At 37.8% G+C, this 21,969-nt stretch overlaps 1 protein-coding gene and 1 long non-coding RNA gene across 6 annotated transcripts in view; one reads left to right on the top strand and one right to left on the bottom strand.

Moving 5' to 3' along the window:
• The window catches only part of LOC150076433 (uncharacterized), an 840,218-nt gene extending 838,228 nt beyond the window's left edge, over nt 1-1,990 (bottom strand). For all 4 annotated transcript variants that reach the window (XM_090388172.1, XM_090388173.1, XM_090388175.1 and 1 more), the window contains exon 1: nt 1,855-1,990. The gene's annotated coding sequence lies outside the window, so the exon portion shown is untranslated. The remainder of the gene's footprint in view (nt 1-1,854) is intronic.
• A 205-nt stretch (nt 1,991-2,195) lies between these two features.
• Nucleotides 2,196-21,969, top strand: part of LOC150076432 (uncharacterized) — a 212,422-nt gene continuing 192,648 nt past the window's right edge. For both annotated transcript variants that reach the window (XR_016547808.1, XR_016547807.1), the window contains exon 1: nt 2,196-2,409. This is a non-coding gene — a long non-coding RNA (uncharacterized LOC150076432). The remainder of the gene's footprint in view (nt 2,410-21,969) is intronic.

Genomic DNA, 21,969 nt, shown 5'->3' with positions numbered 1-21,969 from the left:
TAAAATAAAAAATATTAATAAATAAAATCAAAATATAATAGTATTAGCCATATATCCTCCAGGATTTCTCAATCCCCCCCCCACCCTCCATTTGGCCGACCGGGCTAGCCGAGTGGGTAAAAGTACCTGCCCCGGCAACCCAAAGGTCGTGGGTTCGATTCCCGCCTCGGGCTTGGATCAAAGTACTGCAAAAACCTTGGGAGGTGCAATATGGCCACAGAAGCCGATGCGCCAACAACTACCAAATCAAAAAAAAAAAAAAAAAAAACCCCCACCCTCCAAATGCATAACTTTATATTCAGAAGCATTAAACTTCAGTTTCCATTTTTCAGACCATATGTGCAACCGATCCAAGTCTCTTTTGGAGCATCATGGCCTAGCTCGAACTGCTAACCATCCTTCTTCCCGCCTTAAAATCATCAGCAAATTTTGACAGCTCTCCCTGGATAACAATCAATATCACTTATACAAATTAGAAATATGGCGCCTAACACCGAGCCCTGAGGGACCCCAGTTGTCACCTTGATGCACCTTGAAGACGATGGACCATTTATGACAAGTCTTTTAGTCAGCCTGCGATGTGTCGGATCTTACCAGTTGCTCCCACTTCTTCCACTTTACATAGCAGCCTTCCACGAGGGATCGTATCAAAAACTTTACTGAAGTCTAGGTATTAATATCAAAATTTCTACTTGCATCCATCTGTTTTAAAACTACATCATAGTAATTTGCTAGACTGGTTAGCGTGACCCCTCCTTAAGGAACCCATCCTGGGATCTGTTCAAGATACCACTCTTCGAGATTGTCTTGAATCGCCAACGACTATGATCTTCCCTACAACACAATATCCCCAAGGATAACTATAATTTAAGTAGCTATGATATATTTAAATATTCTTATAAATCCTGACAACTCAAAAGACAGCTACACAAGTCATACCAACGAAATAAGGTGGTGAAGTGTTCGTTATTGATGGATGATTTTGTTAACTGACATTTGTAATAGGTACAAAAAGACTTCGTATTACACGTACACTACAACTGTGTAAAATATATTCTAAGTGATGCTTAATAAATTGTATTAAATTCTAGATTCTTTTTCAACCACACCCAAAACCATTTACTGGTGAAATTTATAAATATAAGTGGGCGGGAAGACAGTATATAGAGTAATTTCATGAAAGAATTTGTTTAAGCACGCTGTATGATGTTATTTCGACCACTACACACAAAAAGAGAGACTGTCAAAGTTTTGTACAAGATTCTTCTACTGCTCACATCGCCATTTCATCAGAAAAATTTGCAGGTGTGCCAAAATATTCCAACTATTGGCTCGATCTAACAATTTCCTAGCTTGCTAAACCAAAAGAATTCAAACTTTAAGCAAATTGAAAACGCTATGTTCGTTTGGGTGGCTTATGTTAGTATATACGCAGTTTCGAAGTAACATGCGACGGACATTTTTACAAGTGCGCATTTAACCCCTGCACCAACTCCCGCCCTGGGTTTTCAGGAATGCACAGATGAAAGATCGAAAATGCAACTTCCGATCCGAAACGTAAAACAAGTGTGTAAGTGTATATAGACCTGTAAGGGTATTCTTTGGATTTTTTTCAACAGGGAACTTCCTGTTCCCTGTGATTACTCTACATTCCCCTCGCAGCGGTAGTACCGTCTGCTTCTTCATTTATCGCATCGATATTTCTTACAAGCACCTCGCTGCTCGAGCTTAGCGGAGGACACCGAGTGAGAGGCTCCGTATTGGGCTGCTCCCAGTGTACGCTAGCGGCTCTTGTACAGAAGCAAGTTACTTGCACGGGGGTGCGGTTCACAAAGAAAAAACAGTTTCACTTACCTGTCTATAGAAGGATAACCACGACGGGAGGTTATTTTAGCGTAAATCCATCGACAAAGCGAACGCCATAAGACACGCAATGACCCACTGCAGAAGACCCATGACGCACTATGTGGACCCCGCGACAGAGCTAACCATGGACTGCGGTGGTAGACGCAGCGACTGTAAATGCAGGGCTCACAGCCGATTGGCTGGCAGCCACCTCTCCACTTCAGCGCTCTTCATACATGTATGTTGGGCACGCGCGAAGTGTTGGCAAGATGCCAACAGTTATGGCTGCCGGTTGTGAGGTGCCTGGCGAACAAGATTACTGCCGCAGTAAGCAAGAGCTACGGGGGGAAGCGGCTCGTAGGGATTCCGCCCACTTTAGAATATGGACATAATGGTGGCTGGGGAAGGCACCGTGGCTGTTGATCCGTGCATCGTACGTGCAGAGGAATGCACCGACTTTTTCGGAGGTACAAGTTGAGAAAAAATGGGAATGGAGCTGCCGCAGCACCGAATATCCTGAAAGTACCGTGTGGAGGACAGTGAGGAGCCATGTTGGATGTTCCGGTAAGTGAGACGATTGAGAAATCAATATTATGTGGAGTACAGCCTAAGACCTACATTACTGTTATATGTGATGAAGGTCATTGGGTACTACTTCATCTTATTATGACCACACTACATTGGCATATGGAGAGAGAGAGAAAAAAGGGCGTTGGTGGCAATGTGCAGTTTCGAAACTACTTCTCGGCGTATTTCAGCCATAGTTTAATTATCTGAGAACAGCACATCTTGACGTACGGTCTCATATCATTTTTCTAAAGACGCTTTTTTTTTTTTTTTAACTTTTAAGTATCACGAGTATCTTAAAGTAACTTTAAGTAACTTAAATTGCTAATATGATACATTTATTTATAAAAAAACAAATTCTAAAATGTCCAAATGAATTGGTGCATCTTTACCTACTTATTACTAGAAAAATAATTTTTAATCGATTATCCGCATACATTACGATAATTATAGCGTAAGTATTTATATTTTAGTAATATCTAAGAAAATAAAAGTTATCTAACTGATGTAATCCATCAGAATTTGAAACACAATCCAAAAATTTCAGTACAATTTAAAAAATGCTGTAATGTAGAATAGAAACTTCAAACACTAAAGGTGATAGCACCTTTAGTGTTTGAAATTTTTATTTAAAAAAAAAAAAAAAAAATTAAGCTTGAAAGTTAAACTGGATACAATGGTGCTCGGTGCAAAAACACTCGTTTCTAACCCGGTATAAGAACATCTTTACGTTTTCATGATTACGTTCATTTTCAGTAGTTCGCCAGACAGGCGTTCAGAAGGTTCGCATGGCCATTGACAGATCGTTCACATGCTAAGTAGCTAGGGCTTTATAAGCTTGAAGAATGGTAATTTGAAGGTTATCCGACAACATTAGAGGACAGGTGAAATGTCTCGAAGGCAAGCCCAAGGTCGGCACAACATTCCAGGATGACCACTATCTGACCCCCCCCCCCCCTTACAGCAAGGTGATAAACGGAGATTACACAGCTAGGCAATCTCCCCTCTCTTTCTCTCTCCCTCTCTCTCTCTCCCTCTCCCTCTCTTTCTCTCTCTCTCAAGGCGTGCTTAGTAAGTGTCATTTCACACTTCTAGGCACACACACACACACACACAGTGCACGGATGATTGCAAGAAAGGGCCTTCTGTTTAATAGAGGCCAGTTGTTTTTGTTTACCTCACTCTCTCTCACACAGGAAAAGACGTCAGATGATGCAGTTAACACTGTCTTCGAATCCAAGACCAAACTTATATTAACTGTCTTCAGAGGGATTTTCGACCTGTTTTCATCTGGGGAAAGAATCTGAAACACGCTTCCATCGCTCTGAGAATTACGAAAAGAGACCATCACGGTAGTAATTTGAAAATCTGGAAAGGCTCATCAGATTAATTCCTGTATGAGCTTTTTTCCAGAGGTATCATCGTGTCTGAATTCATTTTTATGGATAATGACTCTCTTCAACATGGCTGTGGTGGTCGCTAATTCCTTCACATTGATGATATCCCTCAAATGTAGTGCATAACCAACCTAAATCTGATTGAGTATGGGATTCTTTATGAGAGCGAACTTGGTATATCTACCTCTCTATAAACTCTCCGTGCACGGGGAGTTTTGAGAAGGGGTGGATTGTTATTTTTAGACCGGAAATTTATTAGCACAAGTCGTTATCAGCCTTATAAACAGAGGGGAGCTTACTGTGAAAGTTGTATCGGCTTTCAGGTGTTATCATTTTATTTACTAAACGCATGAATTGTGCGACTGGCTCTTTAATTTTCGGCTGTTGTCATCTCATGATTACGATTCATATAAAGAGAGGCATGTTTCTTTTCAAACTCAGTAAAATTGAGCTTTTTACTAACGCTCTTTCACAAAAACAAAAATCATTAATTTCACTAAATGCAGTTTTTTGACGGATATCTCATATTCTGTGCTTGCAACTTGGCCTTCCAGCGTCAGTGTGTTGTATAAATTCAGAAATTAAGCAACCTGAACTCGCATCTCTTAGCACATAGACGTTTCAAAATGCTTACATCCTTTCTTGAGGAATGTTTCAAGTTTGGATACACACATTTTAATTACCCCATTCAGTCTCTAGTCATTGAAAATTAAATCGATACTTAGTTCATATATTTTTCCTTTTTTAGGCGTTGTCGCAAACACGTAAAGCATTTACTGTCTTCATCGTGCCAGTCCTTTGTGAAATACTGCAAAATGAGTGCAACAAGCTTTGCAGTATTTCATTTTTTATTTACTGACTTAATTTGTAATGTTTATTATTTATTTAAGGGGAAACTAGAGGACGCAACATTTTAAGTTTCCTCGGGGGCAAGAATACAAAGTTGGAATCTGCCCGAGACCATTAGATCCTTGTTCTCAAGAGTTGGAGTGGGTTCCACGTTATCGCAAGACGAAAACAAGCCGTGATTCAGTTTTAAGACTGAAGCCCGACTCATCAGCTTGTTGTTTGTTTGTTTTTTTTTTTTTTTTTGTTTTTTTTTTTTTAGGAGCATTAGTAACTAAGGCCATATTGCTCCGGGGATATGCGGTGGTCATTCCGTGACCTTTCCGCATCCTCCGTATTTGGTGGTCACGGGCTCGAACCCCGATCTAATCAAGAAGCGTGTGACTATGCACTGCTGCTCCTGATCACCTGGCTACGGAGGCGCCGACTCATCAGCAAAAAAGGACATTGGCTCAATGGTCATAACTCTAGACATAGTGCTATATGAACCGAGTGAGAGGGGGAACTTCATGGCTTCAGGAAAGGGAACACGTGACATGGGTTGTTTCGTATAAAGTCTCCTTTCCTGAAGCCTTCTGCATGCAATTTATGCTTTTAACTTATCGTTCCTTTTATTGTTGTAGTCCTTTAATTGTAGTTGTTGCTTGTAATTCTTAGCAGACTTTGAACATATGAGAAGTGTTTCATATATATTTGAAACACTTCTCCTGACGTTGTTGCCGTAAACCTGATATTACCATTCCTGTCTCGTTTAAGCATCCAACTACCCCAATTTGAAGCCGTCTTACCATCATTCTGGCAACAGCCATATGCGGCTCCAATTCTTCGAAAAGTGTGTACGTATCATTCTACAAAAATAAATAATAAAAAATAAAATAAAAACCTTATCGGATGAGGTTTTTTTTATGGTTAAATTACAAACGCATGGTACTTTTACAGTGTGCATTTTTACAGCCCGCATATTGAAATGTTCTTTCAAATCGCATTTCGACATGATATTCCAAAAATATCATGTTAAATTACATCACTATATCAAAACATAAAATGTCATGTACAAATTGGTACAATTACGTTACATACATACACCCTTCCCAAAAGTATTCGGACACCATCACGTTTGGAAATACGTGAGTTTTAATAAACAAAATTAATAAGGTACAGATCCACTTCTGGCTCCAACAAAAGCACCGATCCGTCGTGAAACACTTTCTACCATTAACTGTAGGCAGTACATGTCCATTCCTTTAATACAGTCGCCAGTTTGGCTGACTGGGCACTGATCGGGCAATCCAATTTCTCCAAAGGTGTTCCATACGTCTAGACTCTGAGCCGGCCAGGCGAGTTACCATTTTATTTCCCTCAAACCACGTTTTTATGGGATGGAGCTGTTGGAATAAATAAACTTCTCTGACTACTTTTTTTTTTTTTTTTTTTGGTTACTATTTCTTGTAATTTTCATTGTATTTTAGAGCAATTGCTAATAGTCTAGCTTAGTAGGCGTTATTTTCTTCTCATTTTAAGTTGTTCTGTCGATTTATTTATTATTTTTATATTCTAATTTATTTATTTATTTTATTATTTTTTTTCTTCTCACGATGTGCATTCCATTACTTTGATGCTAGACTCCACCCGTACTAATCAACTGTGTCATTTATATAAACCTATGGCCACGTGCCTGTTGTTTCTAGGCAATGCGTTTTTTCTCTCTCTCCCTGAACATGGAGAAGTACCTTTCCACGGAACTGCCAGAGTGTGGGCACTACAGAATTGTTCAAGGTGTCAGTGTACGACTCGGCATTAATGGCCTTTGACAATACATCCACCGATTCGAACCAGAAGAAGTGGTCATACATCATGACTCCACCTCCTCTGAACCTCATTGTGGACACAATACACTAGTAGATGTTGTTCCTCATTCTCCAGATTCACACTCGACCGTTTTGACGCTATGTGACTCGAATCGTAGCCCCATAGAACATGTTTTCACCATCTCCATTCGCTTTCACCACTTTTATCCGGAATCGGCATCCCATCCGTGTTTTTTTTTTTTTTTTTTATCTGCGTGTTTGCGTATACCCACATCGCCTTCGTTCTTACATTTTTTTATTACATTTTTTATTGATTTTGCGAAGTTTAAGTGTGTGGCTGTCGCAAGTAATAACAAATTGCTGATATTGCATACGAAGATTAAGCATCTTGGTAATCTTGGCGTTACTCGTTTGTGATGTCTCTTCTATTGACCACACAATTTTAAACCTGTTCTCAGTGGCCGACGAGCCTACGCAACGGGACGGCGATAGTCTTCGGAGCCAACAGAAAAGTTAGGTCATCGGCTAATAGTCATGACATGATAAGTGATTCAGATTGAGGGCCACAATTGTTGGGAGCAGCCGAGTCAAACCTACCTGCCTGCACTGGCTTTGTACTACCTACACTACATTCACAACATTCACTGGATTGGAAGGCATGTTTATAGGGTTGTCTGTGTTTATACACACACATGTATATTCCCCCACCCCAACAGGATGACCAACCAAACTGTTTTTGTAATTTACTTCTCGGTAAAATTGTGCCCCTTCTCAATAAACTAACAAACGATTCACTTTGTATAAATATTCTCTGCGAAGTGTAATAATATAATAACATGTAAGAATATATTCGTTTACTTAATTATTCGTATGTATCTTAAAAGCAAATTATCTTTTACGTAGAGATTTGTATTGGTACTCCTTGTGAAATTCAAACATAAAATAACAAAACGATTACACTTTACAATTCAAATTTCAAATATAATAAATAATATTACATTCATAAAGCCAGTTATTAAGCAAAATTATAATTTATTATTATTATTATTTTCATGATAATAATAAAAGTGTTGTGCCCCAACATAATTTTTAACTGGGATGCGGAACTAATGTGTATGAACTACAATATATTGTGTTATTCTGGTCTAACTATATCTTATTACATATAAGAGAGTAAATAAATCTATATTTACTCTCTTCTGTTGTGACATACTCAGATGTCATAATAGAAGAGAGGGGGCCCTGTTTGCAATAAAAATAAGCACGCGACTACAGACTTTTGTAAGTGTCGCGGTAAGTGTTCGTTTTAGTCGAATCAGAATACAAAAAGAAAAGGGGCGAATATACATATTTATAAGACCCGTGTTTGTTAATATTATTGTTAGTATCAGCCATAGTGCAAGGAAGCCACAGGCTTTTTGCTGCACTGGCCAAAAAGTATACGCTTATTCAAATTGTCAGCCTCAACTGGACTTGTTCCAGTAATCAATAGTTCGCTGGTTAAAAGAAAACTTCCAACAATCTAATCTAAACTTCTTCCCCTGTAAACTAAATTTATGGCCTCCTAATTCTGGAATTCTTTTTTAACAATGCAAATCCCGTCCTGATTCATCTTATATCGGAACCCAAACAGGTTTTCAAGTAACTCCATCACCCCCTCACAACTAATTATATGGTCTTACACCGAACAACTGTTGCATCCCTTCCAACCACTTATCCAAGACACATCACAGTTGCTACACCCTCGTCCCAACTGTCGTCGTAACTTTTGGACACCAATATATATATACCTTTATTATTATTTGTTTATTTAAAACGAAATGCTTATATTCGTTCAAAGGAAACAAAATGCTTATTTTATGTATATCTATTTATTTATCAACAAAATATTTATAAAACGTATAATCGATGGTATTTTTGAGAAAAAAAGTAACTTTCCTCGCTGCTGAACATAGTTTCGAAGGTAATTACAATAATGGATTTTAAATCATTTTGTTTTATTATATTAAATATATCTTAGAACTTATCTCCATAAACCTCAAGAAACATTTTCATAATTTACTGACTTGATAAGTGTCATACACTTTTCTCCACAATATAACCGCACTTCGTATTGCATAAAAGTGCAAAAGTTTTACTTTTTGTACGTTCATAGTGTTGGCTCCTCTTTTTCCACAGAATTCAATATACACTTTTTTTGAAGGAAGAAAAGTCGTAGAGGTCACGATCTGTCTAGCAAACTACACCATCGATGTAATTGTCCCTTGTAAAATTGCATTTCCTGCCCCATGTATTCCTGGGTACTTTCCAGTGCCCCCTTCCTCCTCTCTTCCTGAATCCGTTCTTTCCTCTTCGGCTGTCATATGGGCAGGAAATATCAAGATTTTGTAAAGCTGTTTGATCAGCGAATCACGAAATTTACTCAAAATTTTGGTAATGTTGGTGAAGTACACCAAATATTCCTAAAATCTATGTATATATTGCCAATATGTGTGTGTGTGTGTGTTAAATTACATCGGTAGCTACAAAATATAACCAACTGTATGTTGCCTAAATGTAATGCGAGTTGCATTAAGAATGCATATTAAATTAATAAATCACATTAGAAAGAAGTATTTAATAGTAAAGATAGCATTAAATAAAAGATCAAATTTATGAGCTAATTACGAATAAAGTTAGACCAGTACCCGTCAATAATGCCAAAACTAAATGACATAAAATATCACTATAAAGATGCTAAAATCCAACGACATAACGTTTCCAATTATATGAAGGAAAAAAAAAAAAAAAAAAAACTGCACGACCATCGAGGTCCATATCGTCAGAAGGCCATAAGACAACAATGGTTGCGGAAACTCTTTATATATACACACAGGTGTTTCAATTAAAAGGCACCAGGACCTATCTCGCTTACTTTTGGGCTTTGGTTATTTGTCGTGTAGACCGTTATATTTCAGCTTAATTTTGATGTTAAAATTGGATTAAGTACTCCCGTTTAGATTTTACGATTTCTAAATTTAGCCTAAACAACTGCTTTTTTTCTGAGTGGGAAAGTAGTTCCCCTTCCTCGTTTTAGCCTAAAAACGTCATCGGTGTGCTTCTGAAACAAACTAAAACTGATTTTATCTAACGAAAAAATAATACTACAACTGTCGTAGTACGAGCAGACGTAGTACAACTGCAATGGTGCAGCTAACACATACTGAAGAGCGAACATTCTATACAATCGTTGTGCTTCTTCCCCCCCCCCTTCAAATAAAATGGACTTACGTTCTTGTCAGAAGTACACTGATAACGTTTTTGATTAATTTTAAACGGTCTAGACTGGAGCTTTCCAATCCATTTAATACAAACCGCGAAATAAAATTAAAATGTAACGATATAGCGTTAAATTTTAATGCCACGATAATGATACAAAACAGAAGATATTTAAAACCCCTACATTTTATGGTATAAATAATTCGTGGCAGTAATCCGTGGAACTTTAGCTCCTACGAAATCTTAACACTACTATGTGACACCCAATTACTTGTCCATTTTCAAATTCACTGAGTTCTACTGCACGTGACATTTCCATTGAAACTGAACGAAATACATTGTGAAGTTCAAATATTAAAACTTCCTATGCATCATTAGTACTTGTATAGTCCATCTTTTACATATTATGTAATTATTATAGGGTCCTCTACTTTTGATAATATAGTGTTGGAAGGATATATATGTATATTATGAGGTAAACAATTCTTCCCCAATACTCTCTGTTACCAACCACACTCTAGCTTGCACAATTCTTTTTGCAAGATAGAGCGTGGTTGATAACAAAAACTGAAAATTGAACATTCTTATCCTTTTTATCCACAGGACAGAAAATTTACAACTTGTCAAAAAGTCCAGTAAGTTCTTAAGTCATTCAGAATTCAAAAATATAACACAAAAAACAAAGTGTTCCGTGGATTATTTTATTCATGGTTGGTCTAGATAGCCCAATAAACCTACAGTTCATTTTGCATAGTTCACCGCTGCCCTCTTCCGATGCTGAAAACAGGATTGAGGTAGTTTGATGTAGTTCATATACACTTTTGAACAAGAATTTTTGAGTTAATTTCTATTGATTTTTTAATTTTTATTTTCTTGTATTCTTCATGAACTCAAAAGTGTTCACAATCTATTTTACGGTGTTAAGAAACTCAGCAATGTTCTTCATGAATATCCACCATAAACTGCTGAGATTCGTTAGTCTAAAATGGAGTGATCCAGATGTATCGCCATCACTGCTTCTTCTGGATCGATGATGTGAACTTATATCTCAAGTCGAGAATGTTCAGTCTACAAGAGAATAATTTGGAAAGGGACTCTCCTTCAAGGGAGCATACTTTTTTCTTCTAGGATCAGTTCCCCCATATCTAATAAAGGTTTAAAAACGCTTCGAAATAGTGAAGAGCTTTTCAACTGTCTTTTTGAGCCATCTCGTAACCCAGTACGCAACACATCGCAGGCGTCAAGGATTGGCGTGTATTTGAATTTATACATATCCTGACTAGAGCTATATCTGTAACATGAAAGAGCTGTTGCTTGCAGTTTCATCAAAGTGTACAGAATCTTGCTATGAATTAAATTAGATGATTATGAAATATGGTTTATCTATCAAAAGTTAGTCCCAGGTCGGTATAAAAAGAGACTTTTGGAACAGAAAATGATTTTATTTTAGAAAAATAAAATATACACAACGGCTGTTTCATGACGCGCAACGCAATTGTCCTTATAGAGCTAGCTGTTCTACACAGCTAAATGCGCTTTTTCCCCTTCAAATAAAATCGGTTTACATTATTTTTTTAGAAATACATATATAGCGTTTTTAAACTAAACTGAGAATGGAGAACAACTTTCCCACTGGAAAAAGTAGTTGATTAAAGAAATCTCCAGTTTTAGAAAAAAATTAAAACATTTCAGCCAAAATTTGTCAAAAAAAAAAATGTCCTAGACCTGAAAATAAGCAAGAGAGACCCCGGTGCCTGTCTTGTAAAGAAGGGTCTATGATAAAGGCTGGAATATTTTTTAAAATAAAGATGGACAATCCATCAAGCGTACCATGGCTTTATCTGAAGATTCATTAGGTAATTATATTGAGATCTTGTTGATTATAGTAAATTTTTCAAAGGATTTTTGAAGGAACAATAGAGCGGGATTCTTGTAGTAGCTTTAACGAATTTCCAAACGTTATCCTTGCCCATGCTAAAAAGGCTTCTTGGTACATGTAACTTCATTTTTGTCTTCGGCGAACACACTTTGCGTGATTTTCTCCATAATCTGTACGCTTCTTGTTTGGCCGGAAAAAACTGCCTAGGTATCTTGTAAACCATGAGCTCGATTATTTATTATAAGATCAGGTGTTAAACAAGCAAATCAATCACTTCTGAAGGACTATGGTTGAACACAGTCTTCCATTTTGCGGTTTAAAGAAAGTACAACGTTATTCTTGTTTTTATGTACTTGGTGGAAAAGGCAAGTTTAGATATAGTATCCGGGGTTGTCAGGCTTTGATTTTATAGGCAGGGGATTTCTACGGCTTATAGGACAGTGATCACAAATAAACTGAAATGTATTTTGCATATGCTTAGCATTTACAATATTGCGGATTACACGATCAAGTGTCTTGTTTCCACTATTAGCAAAGGGAAGGACTGTAACCAAGTCATGTGTCGAGGACGTCAAATAATTTTTCTATTCTGTTCTCACAGTAGCATCTTTAGGCAAGAGTAACTACAGAGATTGATCATTTAATTTACAAAATAAACCTACCTTAATTTTTATCTTCATCCTTAGGTCTTGCCGGTGCCCCCTCCTTTTCGAAATAATCTCCTTCGAATTGCATATAGTTGCACCAGCGATGAACTCACTCGTAGAAGCACTCCCGGAAGCCATTTCATGATAAGTCTTGATAAGGTTTCTTGCAATCGTTGTTGCCACAGGTTCTAGACATTCTTTAATACGCCTGTGACACTTAAAAATTGCAGTTTTCTTCACACACTGGTCTGCGTAATCTGAAATTTTTCTCACAGTCTCTGCAGTGCAATAGGGAATAACAAAACGATGATCTGTCATGAAATCTTCCATTATGCAACTCACAAAACTGTTCACACTATCAGCACGTAACGTAAGATCACTTTGCAACTACCAGACTACATGTTAGAATTTGTAATTGTCAGCGATTCTTGGTGATATACTCTTCTGCCACCGGCAGCTCCCTGAAATTTGAGTGGTTGTACGGTGGCGTTGCAATTCAAAAAAATAAATGATCAGCCTGTGCAATTAAGATGAAATTGTAGCGCCATCCTCTTTGAAAGTTCACTCCTAGAGTTTTTGTCATGCTCAGGTGGAAGATGAGCAATACTCACTGGAAATTCAATTCCGTTGTCTGAAACATTTAAAAATTTTTCTAAATTTGTATGTCGAGGAGATGTCTAGAGTAAAGAGTAGGTATACTATTTTATCAACCACTAATACTGACAACACATCCTTATATGCATGTTATATAAGCAATGTTTTTTTTTTTTTTTTTTTAAACAGACAGGCCAGAATAAATGTATTGAATATAACAAAATTCCTTCCAAGGAATTAATCCCTGAAGTTGGGGTGTTGTCGCGCCAAACTGTACTACGTGCCAGGCTCTACACTGAAATTAAAAGTACTTTCATTTCGAGAAGCATTTAACATGAATTTGTAATTGATTGGGGGAGGCCTTTCATACAGCTTGCCATCTTTTTAAAGGTTGAGCACGCATTTATGAAAACAAACTTTACAATACAGTGGCCATTTGAACTAAAAAGTTAATATCAGTTGGAAAGAAAGTAAATGTAATAGTTATTGTTTTGTTTTTGCACACAAAGCAATGAGGTAGACTAGCTGAATAAAAAAAAAAAAGGGGGGGGTGGCAACAATAGTCTGAGACTGACTAAGTCGATCATGGTGTAACAAAGCCCATAAGAATTCCTCCGTCTTGACAAAATTCAAACCCACGCGTTAATCACTGTGCTAGCCGCTGGGGTGAAAGAAAAGATATAATCCAAATTTGCCTCTACAATCTTTTACGTAAATCGCCACTGTACTGAGGTTCACAGTGATGGCTGTCTGTCTGATAACAACCATCAAAATAGCAGTCTGCGTTGCAATACTTATTTGTACTGCAATGCAGACACAACGCATTACAAAAACAGTGCAGTTTAAGAGGGCATCCTGATTATAACAAACAGGCGTAAATAAACTGGTATATAAACTGGTTTTTAAAGAAGGAAGAAATTCCAATTTAGCTTATTTATGAGAGGGTTGCCATATTGTCTTCTCGTGGCTACTTCATAATCGGATGGAGTGGATTAGGCATAAGCATAGATCGCTGGCAACCACAATGCGACTCCTGCTGGCCTCTTTCATTTTCATTACTTTCAGTTGATCCCGAACCAAATAGGTGTGGGCGGTTCTATTTGAAAATCTACACGACTATTGCTCAGGTATAAATACGTAGGGGGGATTTGCTTTTCAAGACCAGGAAAAGTAACAGTGAAGCCATGCGATCGATTAACTTGTTTGTATAATAAAGATAGCTTTTCCTTCAATACTTTAGAAATGTGCTTACCTTGACAGAAATTAGCTTAAAGGAATAAATTACCCTTGACTATAAAATACTTAGCGGCAAGATTGACCTGCCATTACATAAATTTTTGATTTCAGAGTACATAAACAAAATCATATACATGCGTCTTAATTATACTAGCTTAGACTAACTTAAACTTTTAATTATAGCTGGAAATAACAGCTTAGCAGAGGGCAGCCGACGACGGCCCTGAAGTCTGTGGATCTGAATATTCTGGTTGAAGTTACTTGAATGTGACCGAAGATGAGGCATTTCCCTTTAAGTGCAGGAAATCACGATTATAAGCTGAAACTTAGAAATGTGAAATCGACCAGTAGACTTCCTGAAGAGCAAGAAATCTTGAGGCACTCCGTAGTTATTTAAGCGTGCATCACTATGAGTAACTACTGAGGGGAGTTAGGGAGGTTTACGAGATGCCACACCAGATGTCAGAACAGAATTCGAAGACAGATCAGATTTTGAACTAAAGATGACTAATACTTGTCCAGAAATATCTCATAAAAATGAAAACTACAGATTAAATGTTACTGCAAATAGAGTAATCTGATCTTCAATGTTGAGAATATTTTTTACTGGAAATAACACAAAGGTGATTTCTGCTTGTACTAAAAAAAAGATATCAGAATCCCATTTCCCCTCCTTATAGGAAGAACGAGCAACAGCAGTTAGGAATATTTGATATTCCTATAAAACAAAGAACACTTGAATTCTGGAGGATAACAAAACTTTACTGCAGTCTGCAGTGATACAGAGCAGCACAATGTCAGCACTAAACCCAAGGCAAGTAGTCTGTGCAAATTAAGGTTCGTCGAATAATAAAGAAGAAACTGAATAGAATAAAATAAAGAAGAAGAAACAATAGAGTATAATCCTTTTTAGTTAAAACCGTGAATAAATTTGTAATCAATGAAAGATATCTTGCAGTACACCAGCGTTAGTGCGAAAGTAATGAGAATAAGAAAGTCATCTAGCATCGCAAAATGTGCAGTGAGAGATGAAATTGCTCAGTCAAGTGCAAAACGAAGACAGATCATATGAAGGAGCCTACTAAGAAATCATTCTACTAAACTCGATCAAACGTCTTTACAGTATCGAGAGAGACTGGTTGAGTTTCCTCGAATTTGGATGAATGCCAGATGACATTTGTCCAGAGATGACGATAAAAGCAAGAAAATTTCATATATATTGATAACGAAGGAATCATCCGTATTGATGATCATTAATTAAGCAGAAATTTTTTAGATTAAATGCTGAATGTTTAAAAATTCTTTCACTGGTTTATTAAGAGCTGAAAGAAAGATTTCTCGTCGGTTATTTGGAATAGATTGCGCATCATTGATCTAAGGACCAGCTGTCTACTGGTTGGAAACCCCCCCACCCCAACAAACACAAAAGTTTCTTAACTGAATTTTCGCTTCATTGATATATGAACGATTTAACATCATTTGAGTAGATACAATATAACTTTTATTAAGTCACTGTCGATGCTAGGACGTCTGTATTGATGACAGTGATTTGAAATGTATATAAAAGGATATTCAGATAAAAAAATATATATTAATGCTAGGTAGGAATCAGCATTAGCATAGGCACATGATGCAAGAAAGCAAGCTTATATAGCATCAGCCAAAAAAAAAAAAAAAAAAACCCTTCTCATTTCACCCATTCACTCGCTCCAAATGTTTGTCTAGTTCTGCCTTGAATCTATTTCAGCTATCAATTTCTACAACGACATATGGAAGTTTATTCCAGCAATCAACCACCCGCTGGCTAAAGGAAAACTGCCGCACATCTATTCTATAACTGACTTTCCTCAATTTGAATTTATGCCCTCTCAAGCAATTATTCTGGGCAAGAGGAAGAATCCCATCAGCATTGAGCATGCTCAAACCATTCAAGGCTTTATACACCTCAATCAGATCACCTCGAAGATCCGTAGTCTCCAGACATTGCATTTTACAAAACTTACGCCTTTTTTATAAGAGCAACCCTTTGTTCCATTCAAAATCTTGCTGCCCTTCTCTATACTCGTTCCAGCAGCTCTACATCCGTCTTAAAATGAGGCCTCCAGACCCATATACAGTACTCAAGGTGTGGCCTGACCACTGCCTTATACAAGGGGATAATCACCCTATCCTTGCTAGAAAAATTCCTGTATATCATTGATAAGACACCATGAGCTACTCTTGCAGACCGTCTGCACTGCTCAGAAAACTTCATATCTGACTGTACAATTACCCCGTCCATTTCATTCTCTCCCTCTGTCAGTGTGTAGTACGACACAGTTAATACGTTACTCTAGGGTTACTGCTTCCCATATGCAGTACATTTGTCAATGTTAAACTTCAGTTGCAACCTCTCAGCCCATCTACTCAACTTTTCTAGATCCTGTTTCAGCAGGTACTGCCATTAGTGTCATCAACAACCCTGCCGACCTTCGTATCGTCTGCAAACTTGGACACTAAACTTGATATACGTTCATCAATATCATCTTATAACATAATTATAAAGGTAAATAAAAAATAATTTTTAATAAAAACTACAATCTTTAATTAAGGAAAGCTGTACACACAATTTTGCCTGGCAAGGTACGCTACATCATCTTCCCGAACATGATCATTATACAACATGCTATCTCCTATCCCTGCTTTAAATAGCCACATTTTAATCGATTAAGAAATTTTTAATGAAATGAGAGGAGAAATTACAAGCCGCTTAGAGAGAAAAAAAAATCTTTAAAAGTAAAATTATAATTCTAAATGTGCGTAGAAAATTCTCAGAGTACTGAGCAGCCAGTGCTTCTCAGAACTTCTGAGAGTGCCTGCTTTTAACAGTGTGGACCAAGTCATGAATTAAAAATGACAGGAATTTTTATGGGCTTTTGGGAGGATTGAGCTAAAGCAATGTAAGCTTTCACGCGTGTACATAGTATCTGTAAACTACGTATTCTACAACCGATTTGGCTATTCTGTTGGATGAAAACCCAATTTAGGGGAGGGGAGGAACAATGCAACCCTCCACCGAGAACGACTAACTTAGCAGTGGCGTGAAACAAGCCAAAAATTCGTACTGTTTTTACGGAATTCGAATCCAGGACTTATCCACACAGTTGGCACTCTCAATAAATCAGCAGGGACCCTAATCATAAAAAAAAAATAAATAAATAAAAAAAACGAAAATGCATGGAAAAAAAAGTGAGATATTTACGAATGTAACTTTTATTTAATAAATGCTTTTCTAGAGTGGTTGTGTGCAGATTCACTAATTATTCGAATAAAAATCTATTAGGGAAAAAAACTATTTAAGATCCCTTTGAGCTTGAGACCAGATATGTCCCCTCTCCCCCGATAGGCCTTGTCACATAAGTGAAAAGACAGAGATTAGCACTACTATGTTAACCGCGTGGAATCAATAATGATAGCATCGAAAATTATAGCCTAAAAGTTAATCGCATCTTTACTTCGATGCGAACGAATGAAATCTCGATCTGCTGCATAGTCCTCTAAGATCGTACAAAAATTCTCAATTCGCGATGCTCACCGACTTTAATCAGTTCTCAATGAAACAACGGCGGTTTCACCACTAGCCACTTATTTTGACAGATCTGGCCTCAAGTCGGAGACTGCAGGCTTTCTTGCTGAAATATCAGCATCATCAAGATGGTATCTTCAACCAGGACTGTAGTTAACAGATTTGAGGCAGAGGATTTTCCGATTTCAGTGATTTCCTCCGTGAGTTAGATTCCGTGTTTATCAGCTTGTACAACGTACATATCGGTCTATATACACGTTGTGCAGGCCGATAAACTTATATAAACATAACCCATGAGAAAACCATACACCGACTGCTCTGCTATATGAAATGGCATATGATGATGATGCGACAAAAATTAAATTCTCAACCAAATTACAAGTGAGAAAAGCGTAATTCTGGCGTGGATATAGAATCAAGCCTACGTTGTGCGAAACTGTGTACCTGCACGTACACAATTTGGAATCGCCTGATGCATTTGATTTCATAAAAGGAAATCAATTTGCTGAATTTTTTTTTTCAGGCCTGTCATTAGTACTGAGTTATTCTTTATTTACATATATATGCATACATGCTAGACAATGCAGCTTCGAAAAGAAGTTTGCGGGTTCTGTCCAAGCTTCTCATTTCGATCGCAGCAGGCTTTGTCAATAAATTCGACAGATTTCCTTAGCTTATGCCAAACTAATAAAAACATATATTTGAATAGATTCAGATGATAAAAGAAAAATAAAAGCAACATGTTCCACCAAAATATAAAATACACTGAAACAATACCATATGTTCCATCTTAGTATGGCAATGTCCACACTTAGACTAATAGCGTCAGATGGAGTTTTTATATGTGTATAAATACACTACCAGAAAACCCAGTCTACGAAGCAAGCTAATTTTAATAATAGTTCCTTTGCTCTGTCGTGGATCGACCTTAATTTGACCAATGGGTAGGTATCGGAAAAGCATTTTGTTGATACTTCCCAGGAACCGTTACTTTACATATAACCGGCAACTTTGCATTTACTTGATTGATGACACACACACAATTGTAACTGTAAAACTGTTAAAATATAATGACACGAGTAAAGCGGTTAATTCTATTATACAATTTTTCTGCAGAGCCAGAGATTTATCCGGGCAGCCGAAACCCCCTCTCCCGGCTAGTGGGACCCAAACAGCAAGGCCTATTGAATAAATACTCGCAAAAATATTAAACTTTAACTTATTTCTTTGGTTAAATTTATTAAATAAAAATACTGTCTGCAGAATTTAAACACAACGTGAAAATAAAATTTTCCATGTTTCCACTGATATCCACATGAATATAAGGTAACGCACAAAACAAATTGGCCTTTGTTCTCTGGGTGCGCCTCGCATAAGAATCCTGTGCTGCCACTCATAAACGATCAGATGCGTTCCACTAATTTGACAATAACAACATCACAGTGTTACATATAAGCAGATTTTCCCACGATAATGCAATTTTTACATATAAGATTTTCCGATGAAATATTCCAATAAGAAGAAGAAATACATCGCCAAGGAGCTCGGAGTGTCAGATGACACATGCCGACGATGCCACCTGGCCTCAGTAACGATCCAACACATCACCGCGGGATGCAAGATGATCGCCCAGACTGAGTACACCCATAGACACGACCAGGTAGCCAGAATAATACATCAGAAGCTAGCAAGGAAATATCAGTTGATAAAAGAAAGTGTACCGCACTACAAGTACGAACCCCCAGGCAGTACTAGAGACCCCAACCCACAAGCTGTATTGGGACTGTGCCATAATAGCGGACAAGACAATTACGCACAACAGACCGCACATAACCCTTGTGGACAAGAAGGAAAAGGCTAACTATCTGATTGACATATAGCGGTGCCCAACACTGACAACTTCCAGAAAACGCATGAGGAAAAAAATCAGGAAGTACAAGAACCTAAGACAGGAGATAAAAGAGATGTGTCATATGCAACAAGTAACGACCATCCCGATCACTGCGTCAACCACCGGTATGGTGCCAAAAACCCTACATAACAGCCTATCAGCAATAGGTATCCCAGCGAACACCTACAAGGAACTCCAGAAAGTCGCAATCCTGAACAAATATAGGATAGTCAGGTCAGAGAGTTCCTCGACCAACAGTAACACCAGACATAACAACAACCACCCTGTGTACTTGGTAGAAATACCCATCACCAGGTGGAACCTCCAATCAGGAAGAAATAATATAAGAGCAATAATAATAAGGAAAAAAAAAAAAAAACATTTTCAGCTTCACCATAAGCAGCCTATTCGGAAAGATACGCCATCTGTTACTCGTTTGGAGAAGTCTCAGTTCGATTCCAGTCGACGACTAGATGAATTTCTAAAGTTTTCTTCATTCCAGACTGTGCTTAGCCGAACTCAGGAAAAAGGGGGTAGGGAGTTTTATCTCATGAATTATTCCGTGTTTGTCAGCAGCACAAAAAATAAATTTTGAATCAATTAGGCAAAAACTAGTCTGCAATCAAGTCACAAAGGAGGCTATGCAAGCCAAGGAAGATTATGAGAAGTCTCTGGCAAAGAATTCCAGGAAAAGCAGGAGAGACTTCTTTACTTATATTAGCAGTAAAGAGAAGGGGGGGGGGATGATTCCTTACCCTACTCCAAAAGCTGGCAAAACAGATATAATTCCATGTTTAGTTGGACTTCAACAACAGGAATCGCAGCAATATTATATATATGTATATACACTGAGTGATCACTGAATTACGACGACCTACCTAATACCGTGTTTGGCCACCGTTCGCCTAGAAATTGACTCAACCAGATATCTGAAGACGTCCGTAGGGATCTGCAGTCATGCTGCCTACAAGGCTTCCACAGTGTCGAGATAAATGATAGTTGCGTGTCCGTACGCCTTACTTCCCGTTCCAAACCATCCCACAGGTGTTCATTTGGATTGAAGTCAGCCGAATATGGTGGCCAATCAAGATGGGTGTTATCTTTAACTGTGTTCCTCGAACTACTCGTGAACAATGCGGCCAAATGACACGGCGCATTATCGTCTTGGAAGATCCCGTTTCTGTCTGGGGAAAAACGCAACACTAGCAGGGTGCACATGGTCTCCTAAGGGCTACCGATATTTATTTTTATTATTATTTTTTTTATTAAAACTAAAGGCGGCACCCAGAACATAAGTTCAAATCCGCCTAACAACTCTCAACTGAGTATCTTACATCTTTCATAAAAAAAATAAATAAATACAACATTGTAAAAACATAAAATATATAAATTAATTAAAAAAAACAACAACGCATAAAATTTACATTAGCAACTCATCCAAATCTTAAACAATTGTGGCTATCAAGAACTCTTACATCAAAAGCAGACTTAAACTAAGTATTGTCCAGGTCTTCTTGGTGAAACAAATCTTATTGTCCAATTTTATCTTCAAACTTGATTGATTTGGGGCAGAACTGGGTTCGCCCCCAAGAATAAGCCTCTTCCTTCGAGCAAAAACTTATTTTGCAAAGGCCTGGAGTTCTGCAAGATTACTTGCTGTTTGAATTAGCTGTTCCACTGCAGTTGAGAAGAATCCCTGGACGTTATTCCTCAGATTTTCTCTGGATTCATATATATATTGGAAAGTCGAAGAGTATGTGGAGCCAGTTCTCCTTTGCTCCACAGAAACAAAGCTCTGACTCTGAAAGTCTAAACTGAAACAATTTCTCATTGAGGGCCCCATGTCCTGTGACTAGATAGGAGGTTTCCATCGTGAAAGTAAACCATTTCGTAACAGATTTTGCCATTGTAAAGGTAACAATCCAGTATGAAGTTTTTCGTGACTAATCCCTTGTTGGTTGTGTCCCATCGCGTCTGCCATATATGAACTAGCTCATTATAGCAGCTTCTCTCTTTTCACGTCCGTGTCTAAGTTAAGGTACCGGTAGATCTCGCCATGAAATGGTGGTCAATATGCACCAGGGATCCTAGTTCTTGCCAGAAAATCATGCCCTTTATTAAGCAAAAACCGTCACCTGCATGGATAGTGGGCACTATGCATGATGGGTCCACAGACACTTGTTGCTTGTGCCACACACAAAGGCATCCGTCATCGTGTTGTTAAGTATTTGGACTGATATTTATGGTGTCAATAACACGCCTTTTGGCGTGTTATTGACACCACAGCATTCGCTGTCGACGATGAACTGTGGTGAGTAGAATAAGCCTCTATTCTACTCACCACAGTTCATCTTTTGGGTCGTCTGCTATGGAAACCCATACGTCTGAGTGTGCAATGCATCGTCAATAGGGATGTTGTTCTAGCATTCTCCATAT

Source organism: Mastigoproctus giganteus, chromosome 13 (genome assembly GCF_048544385.1).
Source record: "Mastigoproctus giganteus isolate SK-2022 chromosome 13, ASM4854438v1, whole genome shotgun sequence".
Classification (NCBI taxonomy): Eukaryota; Metazoa; Arthropoda; class Arachnida; order Uropygi; family Thelyphonidae; genus Mastigoproctus; species Mastigoproctus giganteus.
This window is presented reverse-complemented; position numbering and strand designations above follow the sequence as displayed.